Genomic DNA, 8,494 nt, shown 5'->3' with positions numbered 1-8,494 from the left:
GTATGTGGGATATTTCTCGTAAACCTCCTCTGCGCCCTGATCAGGGCCTCTCTCACTCTCCGTCTCTCTTCCTGTGTCTCGCTCTCTGTTTCTCTTTCTTTCTCTCTCTCTCTCTGTTGCGGGCTGCTGAATCAGCCCGGGATTGCTCACAGCTCGATTCTGCGTCTTCATTTCTTGCACATTATTCGGGTTCTGCCATCGAGGTGAAGAGTGAGGCAGAGAGCAGGTTTTAAAATCGCTGGAATATCAGTGAAATTAAATTGTGGAAAGTGGGATGGTCGGAGTTCGACTTTCAGTGTATTTTCCACATCAAATATTGGAGATAAATGAAAGTGAAGCTTTTAAAGGCAGAAACACCGGGACTTCGACATTGGAGAATTGAACCCTGATCAACCGCGTGACAGATGGGGATATTCAGCACGACACCAACGTGGAACTGGCGTGAGCAGTTGATGGACACTCCCCACAGATGGCGTCAGACACGCTTCAAATTTCATTGAATCCATTCCAACCATTAATTTGATGACAAAGAAAAGCGTAGAAGAAGTGACACTCAAGTACATTACATATAGCGTAAGATTCTGAAACGACCAGGATGGCCGAGTGGTTAAGGCGTTGGACTTAAGATCCAATGGGTTTATCCCCCCGTGGGTTCGAGCCCCACTCCTGGTAGTTGTTACATTTTGATACTGATCATTGACTCTCTTTTGCAATTTGCATCACAGAATCAGAGAAAGGTGACAGCACGGAAGGAGGCCTTTTGGCCCATCGTGTCCGTGCCGCCTCCATGCAAGACCAATCCAGCTGGTCCCACTACCCGCCCTATCCCCCTTGCAATGCACTTTTTTTTCCGTTCAAGTACTTATCCCTTTCCGTTTTGAAAGCCATCATTGAATCTGCCTCTGTCAGCCACTTCGGGATGCTGAATTAGACCGGGTCTCTTCACAACGCGACTCTGCTTTTCATTTCTTGCTCATTATTGTGGTTCTGACTTCGAGGTGACGCGGAGAGTGAGATTTAAAATCGCTGAAATATCAGTGAAATTATATTGTGGAAAGTGGGATTGTCCGAGTTCGTTTATCAGTCTTTTTATCACAAGTCCAATGTTCGAGATAAATGATATCTTTAAAGGCAGAAGAAGTTCACCGTCCAGGTGTATTTGAAGCCAGGTCCACCATGTAATAGGTCGGGATACCCACCACGATCCAAACGAGCAACGAGCGTGAACAACCGACCCCCTCACCGACGGTTGATACCCACACCAGTTCTGCGGCTCGGTGTCGCAGAGCGCTGGATTATTACGATTTTAAGTGAGCAGCATTGTGCTTTTAGCAAGTAGTCGTGGCCGAGTGGTTAAGGCGATGGACTAGAAATCCATTGGGGTTTCCCCACGCAGGTTCGAAGCCTGCCGACTACGGTTGAGAGTTACCATGTTGTCATTTAATCTCTGCGTTTCAACCGATCCGAGTGTGTGCAAAATGAAAATCCATTGTCAAGAAGTCGGAGCAGGACATTCGCGGACTCATAATACAATCTCGAATAGTCAACATGGTTTTATGAATGGGAAATCGTGTCTGACAATTTTATTAGAGTTATTTGAGGAAGTAACGATCAGGGTGGATAAAGGGTAACCAATGGATGCAGTATATTTGGATTTCCAAAAGGCATTCGATAAGGTGCCACATAAAAGGTGATATCCCTGCTGCTTGTTGTTCTCCACGCTTGCACACACCCGTGCCTTCTGCCGCTTCCTGCCACTGCTTCTGACCTTTACCACGCAGAGAATAACAGGCACAAGATAAGAGCCCATAGATTGGGGATTTGCCAACTCACAGAAAACAAAGAGTCGGGATTAAAGGTCATTTTCAAAATGGCATTCGGTAACTGATGGATGCCGCAGGGATCAGTGCTCGGGCCTCAACTATTTACAATATGTATCAATGACTTGGATGAAGGGACAGAGCGCATTGTGGCCAAATTTGCTGATGATACGAAAATATGTGGAAAAGCAAGTTGCGAGGGTGACACAAAGTATCTACAAAGGGATATTGACAGGTTAAGCGAATGGGCAAACATTTGGCAAATGGAATATAAGGTGGGAAAAAGTGAATTCATCCACTTTGGCAGGAAAAATAAAAATGCAAAATATTATTTCAATGGAGAAATACTACAAAATGCTGCAGTACTGAGGGATCTGGGTGTCATCGTACATGAAACACAAAAAGTCACCATGCAGGTGCAGCAGGTAATCCAGATGGCGAACGAAATATTGGACTATTGAGAGAAAGAAGAAGAAAATATTGACCATTTAATGATTCAACCGGAGCCGTTTTCCTGGGAGTCGGTTTTGAAAAAGGACACAGGCTCAATTTGTTCCAATCTGTTTCCTTCTTTGACCCTGTGATTCTCAAATCTGCGGGTATTGGACAGATAGAGGGAGAGAGACTGACACAGACTCAGACAGACCGAGAGAGTCTCTTTCTGTCCCAGTGTCTCTCTCTCTTTCTGAGTGTCTCTCTTTCCCACTCTTTTCTTCGCACCTCACATCACTTTATTCTGGATCTTAACTAACAGAGAGATGGAAATGTGAACAGTGAGTCTTCTTTCAACAGTGGCCCGTGGAAAGTGAAACAAACTGTCATCAAATAGGTCATTTCATTAAAAGTTAAAGCTGGAAACAGGTACGGACGGGGATCGAGCTCGCGCTTTTCTATTATAATGAGACCAACGCTTTTCCAATTGGCCACCGCACCCCACGAGCCAAAAACGGATGATAATGTTCTTCATCGGGTGAAGTCAGATCAACAGCTTTTAGCAACTGATTGCGACAATCGACTGATTGAGGAGCATTGGATTTCGACTATTCCGCCTGAACTAATAATTTCATGACAGTTCATTTCACGGGCCATTGTGGAAAGATTCACAGAGAGAGAGATCGAAAGAGACAGAGAGAAAACGAGGGAGAGAGATGGAGACATGGGGAGAGAGAGATAGAGAGACCTTAACAGAGAGTTTTAAAATCGTTGGAGTATCAGTGAGATTAAATTTTGGAAAGTGGGATGGTCCGAGTTAGTCTTTCAATGTTTTTTCCACATCAAATATTGGAAATAAATTCCTTTCTGTATGTCTCTCTCTCTCTATTTTGAGCGGCTGAATTAGCCCGGGTCTGCAAACAGCTCGATTCTGCGGATTTATAACTTGCACATTATTAGTGTTCTGAAATCGAGGTGAAGAGTGAGGCAGAGAGCAGGTTTTAAAATCGCTGGAATATCAGTGAAATTAAATTGTGGAAAGTCGGATGGTCCGAGTTCGACTTTCAGTGTATTTTCCACATCAAATAGTGGAGATCAATGAAAGTGAAGCTTTTAAAGGCAACAACACCGGGATTTCGACATTGGAGAATTGAACGCTGATCAACCGCGTGACAGATGGGGATATTCAGCACAACACGAAGGAGGAACTGGCGTGAACAGTTGATGGACACTCCCCACTGTTGGCGTTGGACACGCTTCAAATTTCATTGAATCCATTCCAACCATTTATTTGATGACAAACAAAACCGTAGAAGAAGTGACTCTCAAGCACATTACACATAAAGCAACATTATGAAAGGACTAGGATGGCCGAGTGGTTAAGGCGTTGGATTTAAGATCCGATGATTTTATACCCGCGTGGGGTCCGAACCCCACTCCTGGTCGGTGCGGTTTGCGTTCCATTTTGATACTGATCATTGACTCTCTTTTGCCATTTGCATCACAGAATCAGAGAAAGGTGACAGCACGGAAGGAGGCCTTTTGGCCCATCGTGTCCGTGCCGGCTTTGTGCAAGACCAATCCAGCTAGTCCCACTCACCCGCGCTATCCCTCTAGCACTGCAACCTTTTTCCTTTCAAGTACTTATCCCGTTCCGTTTTGAAAGCCATCATTGAATCTGCCTCCATCAGCCACTCGGGATGCTGAATTAGCCCGGGTCTCTTCACAACGCGACTCTGCCTTTCATTTCTTGCTCATTATTGTGGTTCTGACATCGAGGTGACGCGGAGAGTGAGATTTAAAATCGCTGAAATATCAGTGAAATTATATTGTGGAAAGTGGGATTGTCCGAGTTCGTTCATCAGTCTTTTTATCACACGTCCAATGTTCGAGATAAATGATATCTTTGAAGGCAGAAGAAATTCATCGTCCAGGTGTATTTGAAGCCAGGTCGACCATGTAATAGGTAGGGATACCCACCACAATACAAACGAGCAACGAGCGTGAACAACCGACCCCCTCACCGACGGTTGATCCCCACACCAGTTCTGCGGCTCGGTGTCGCAGAGCGCTGGATTATTACGATTTTAAGTGAGCAACATTGTGCTTTTTGCAAGTAGTCGTGGCCGAGTGGTTAAGGCGATGGACTAGAAGTCCATTGGGGTTTCCCCGCGTAGGTTCGAATCCTGCCGACTACGGTTTAAAGTTATCATTTTATCCTTTTATCTCTGCGTTTCAACCGATCCGAGTGTGTGCAAAATGAAAATCCATTGTCAAGAAGTCGGAGCAGGACATTCGTGGACTCATCATGCAATCTAGAATAGTCAACGTGGTTTTATGAATGGGAAATCGTGTCTGACAATTTTATTCGAGTTATTTGAGGAAGTAGCGATCAGGGTGGATAAAGGGGAACCAATGGATGCAGTATATTTGGATTTCCAAAAGGCATTCGATAAGGTGCCACATAAAAGGTGATATCCCTGCTGCTTGTTATTCTCCACGCTTACACACACCCGTGCCTTCTGCCGCTTCCTGCCACTGCTTCTGACCTTTACCACGCAGAGAATAACAGGCACAAGATAAGAGCTCATAGATTGGGGGTTTGCTCACTAACAGAAAACAAAGAGTTGGGATTAAAGGGTCATTTTCAAAATGGCAATCGGTAACTGATGGGTGCCGCAGGGCTCAGTGTGGGGGCCTCAAGTATTTACAATATATATCAATGACTTGGATGAAGGGACAGAGTGCATTGTGGCCAAATTTGCTGATGATACGAAAATAGGTGGAAAAGCAAGTTGCGAGGGTGACACACAGTATCTACAAAGGGATATTGACAGTTTTAGCGAATGGGCAAAAATTTGGCAGATGGAATATAAGGTGGGAAAATGTGAATTCATCCACTTTGGCTGGAAAAATAAAAAAGCAAAATATTATTTCAATGGAGAAATACTACAAAATGCTGCAGTACTGAGGGATCTGGGTATCATCGTGCATGAAACACAAAAATTCAAAATACAGGTGCAGCAGGTGATCCAGAAGGCAAACGGAATATTGAGAGAAAGACAGAGAAACCATTGACCATTTTACGATTCAACCGGAGCCGTTTTCCTGGGAGTCGGTTTTGAAACAGGACACAGGGACAATGTGTTCCAATCTGTTTCCTTCTTTGACCCTGTGATTTTCAAATCTGCGGGGATTGGACAGATGGAGGGAGAGAGAGTGACACAGACTCAGACAGACCGAGAGAATCTCTTTCTGAGTGTCTCTCTTGATCATTCTTTTCCTCGCACCCCACATCACTTCATTCTGGATCTCAACGAACAGAGAGATGAAAATGTGAACAGTGAGTCTTCTTTCAACAGTGGCCCGTGGAAAGTGAAACAAACTGTCAACAAATTGATCATTTCATTAATATTTGAAGCTGAAAACAGGTACGGACGCGGATCGAACCCGCGCGGTTTTGTTTAGCAAACCGATGCTTCGTCACTTGGCCACCGCACCCCTCGATCGACAACGGGATAATAATGCTCTTCATCGGCTGAAGTCAGATCAACAGCTTTCAGCAACTGATTGCGACAATCGACTGATTGAGGAGCAATGGATTTCGACTTTTCCGCCTGAAGGAATAATTTCATGACAGTTCATTCAACGGGCCATTGTGGAAAGATTCACAGAGAGAGAGATGGAAAGAGACAGAGAGAGAAAACGAGGGAGAGAGATGGAGACATGGGGAGAGAGATATAGAGAGACCTTAATAGAGAGTTTTAAAATCGTTGGAGTATCAGTGAGATTAAATTTTGGAAAGTGGGATGGTCCGAGTTAGTCTTTCAATGTTTTTTCCACATCAAATATTCGAATATAAATTCCTTTCTGTATGTCTCTCTCTCTCTATTTAGAGCGGCTGAATTAGCCCGGGTCTGCAAACAGCTCGATTCTGCGTATTCATAACTTGCACATTATTAGTGTTCTGAAATCGAGGTGAAGAGTGAGGCAGAGAGCAGGTTTTAAAATCGCTGGAATATCAGTGAAATTAAATTGTGGAAAGTCGGATGGTCCGAGTTTGACTTTCAGTGTATTTTCCACATCAAATAGTGGAGATCAATGAAAGTGAAGCTTTTAAAGGCAGAAACACCGGGACTTCGATATTGGAGAATTGAACCCTGATCAACCGCATGAAAGATGGGGATATTCAGCACAACACGAAGGAGGAACTGGCGTGAGCAGTTGATGGACACTCCCCACAGATGGCGTTGGACACGCTTCAAATTTCATTGAATCCATTCCAACCATTTATTTGATGACAAACAAAACCGTAGAAGAAGTGACTCTCAAGCACATTACACATAAAGCAACATTATGAAAGGACCAGGATGGCCGAGTGGTTAAGGCGTTGGATTTAAGATCCGATGGTTTTATACCCGCGTGGGGTCCGAACCCCACTCCTGGTAGGTGCGGTTTGCGTTACATTTTGATACTGATCATTGACTCTCTTTTGCCATTTGCATCACAGAATCAGAGAAAGGTGACAGCACGGAAGGAGGCCTTTTGGCCCATCGTGTCCGTGCCGGCTTTATGCAAGACCAATCCAGCTAGTCCCACTCCTCCGCGCGATCCCTCTAGCACTGCAACCTTTTTCCTTTCAAGTACTTATCCCGTTCCGTTTTGAAAGCCATCATTGAATCTGCCTCCATCAGCCACTTCGGGATGCTGAATTAGCCCGGGTCTCTTCACAACGCGACTCTGCCTTTCATTTCTTGCTCATTATTGTGGTTCTGACATCGAGGTAACGCGGAGAGTGAGATTTAAAATCGCTGAAATATCAGTGAAATTAGATTGTGGAAAGTGGGATTGTCCGAGTTCGTTCATCAGTGTTTTTTCACACGTCCAATTTTGGAGATAAATGAAAACTTTAAATGTCGAAGAAGTTCATCGTCCAGGTGCATTTTAAGCCAGGTCGACCATGTAATAGGTCAGGATACCCACCACGAAACAAACGAGTAACTTGGGTGAACAATCGACACCCTGACCGACGGCTGACACCGACACCAGTTCTGCTGTTCTGTGTCGCAGAGCGCTGGATTATTGCGATTTTAAGTGAGCAGCATTGTGCTTTTAGCAAGTAGTCGTGGCCGAGTGGTTAAGGCGATGGACTAGAAATCCATTGGGGTCTCCCCGCGCAAGTTCGAATCCTGCCGACTACGGTTCAGAGTTTTCTTTTCCGACCTTTCATCTCTGCGTTTCAACCGATCCGAGTGTGTGTCAAATGAAAATGCTCGAATCCATTATTCGGAAGGAGTAGCAGGACATTCGCGGACTCATGATACAATCTCGAATCGTCAACATGGTTTTATGAATGGGAAATCGTGTCTGAAAATTTTATTGGATTTCTTTGAGGAAGTAACGATCAGGGTGGATAAAGGGGAACCAATGGATGCAGTATATTTGGAGTTCCAAAAGGCATTCGAAAACGTGCCATATAAAAGGTGGTATCCCTGCTGCTTGTTATTCTCCACGCTTGCACACACCCGTGCCTTCTGCCGCTTCCTGCCACTGCTTCTGACCTTTACCTCGCAGAGAATAACAGGCACAAGATACGAGCTCATCGATTGGGGATTTGCTAACTTACAGAAAACAAAGAGTCGGGATTGAAGGGTCATTTTCAAAATGGCAATCGGTAACCGATGGGTGCCGCAGGGATCAGTGCTGGGGCCTCAACTATTTACAATATATATCAATGACTTGCATGAAGGCACAGAGTGTATTTTTGCCAAATTTGCTGATGATACGAAAATAGGTGGAAAAGCAAGTTGCGAGGGTGACACAAAGGGATATTGACAGGTTCAGCGAATGGGCAAAAATTTGTCAGATGGAATATAAGGTGGGAAAATGTGAAGTCATCCACTTTGGCAGGAACAATAAAAAAGCAAAATATTATTTCAACGGAGAAATACTACAAAATGCTGCAGTACAGAGGGATCTGGGTGTCATCGTACATGAAACACAAAAAGTTACCATGCGGGTGCAGCAAGTAATCCAGAAGGCAAACGGAATATTGGACGATTGAGAGAAAGACAGAGAAACGGACACTCACACAGAAAAGCTGAGAAAAAATGAGACACACACACATTACACCCAGAGGCACGGTCGTTCTTGGTGCCCGTCTGTTGCAGCGCGATGGATGGTTGCAATTTTAAGTGAGCAGCATTTAGCTGAGCTCTCGCAGACGTGGCCGAGTTGTTTCG

At 44.6% G+C, this 8,494-nt stretch overlaps 5 non-coding genes across 5 annotated transcripts; all 5 read left to right on the top strand.

The window, feature by feature from the left end:
• Positions 1-589: 589 nt before the first annotated feature.
• On the top strand, positions 590-672 carry trnal-uaa (transfer RNA leucine (anticodon UAA)). The gene has a single exon. It is a non-coding gene; the product is annotated as a tRNA-Leu (tRNA).
• A 663-nt stretch (positions 673-1,335) lies between these two features.
• trnas-aga (transfer RNA serine (anticodon AGA)) lies at positions 1,336-1,417 on the top strand. The gene has a single exon. It is a non-coding gene; the product is annotated as a tRNA-Ser (tRNA).
• A 2,951-nt stretch (positions 1,418-4,368) lies between these two features.
• trnas-aga (transfer RNA serine (anticodon AGA)) lies at positions 4,369-4,450 on the top strand. Its single transcript has one exon. It is a non-coding gene; the product is annotated as a tRNA-Ser (tRNA).
• A 2,166-nt stretch (positions 4,451-6,616) lies between these two features.
• On the top strand, positions 6,617-6,700 carry trnal-uaa (transfer RNA leucine (anticodon UAA)). Its single transcript has one exon. It is a non-coding gene; the product is annotated as a tRNA-Leu (tRNA).
• Positions 6,701-7,371: 671 nt separating this feature from the next.
• Positions 7,372-7,453, top strand: trnas-aga (transfer RNA serine (anticodon AGA)). The gene has a single exon. It is a non-coding gene; the product is annotated as a tRNA-Ser (tRNA).
• The last annotated feature ends 1,041 nt before the right edge of the window (positions 7,454-8,494 follow it).

The sequence above is a fragment of the Heptranchias perlo genome, unplaced genomic scaffold (genome assembly GCF_035084215.1).
Source record: "Heptranchias perlo isolate sHepPer1 unplaced genomic scaffold, sHepPer1.hap1 HAP1_SCAFFOLD_56, whole genome shotgun sequence".
In the NCBI taxonomy this organism is placed as follows: Eukaryota; Metazoa; Chordata; class Chondrichthyes; order Hexanchiformes; family Hexanchidae; genus Heptranchias; species Heptranchias perlo.
Note: the sequence above shows the minus strand (reverse complement) of the source record. Positions and strands in the feature narration are given on the sequence as shown.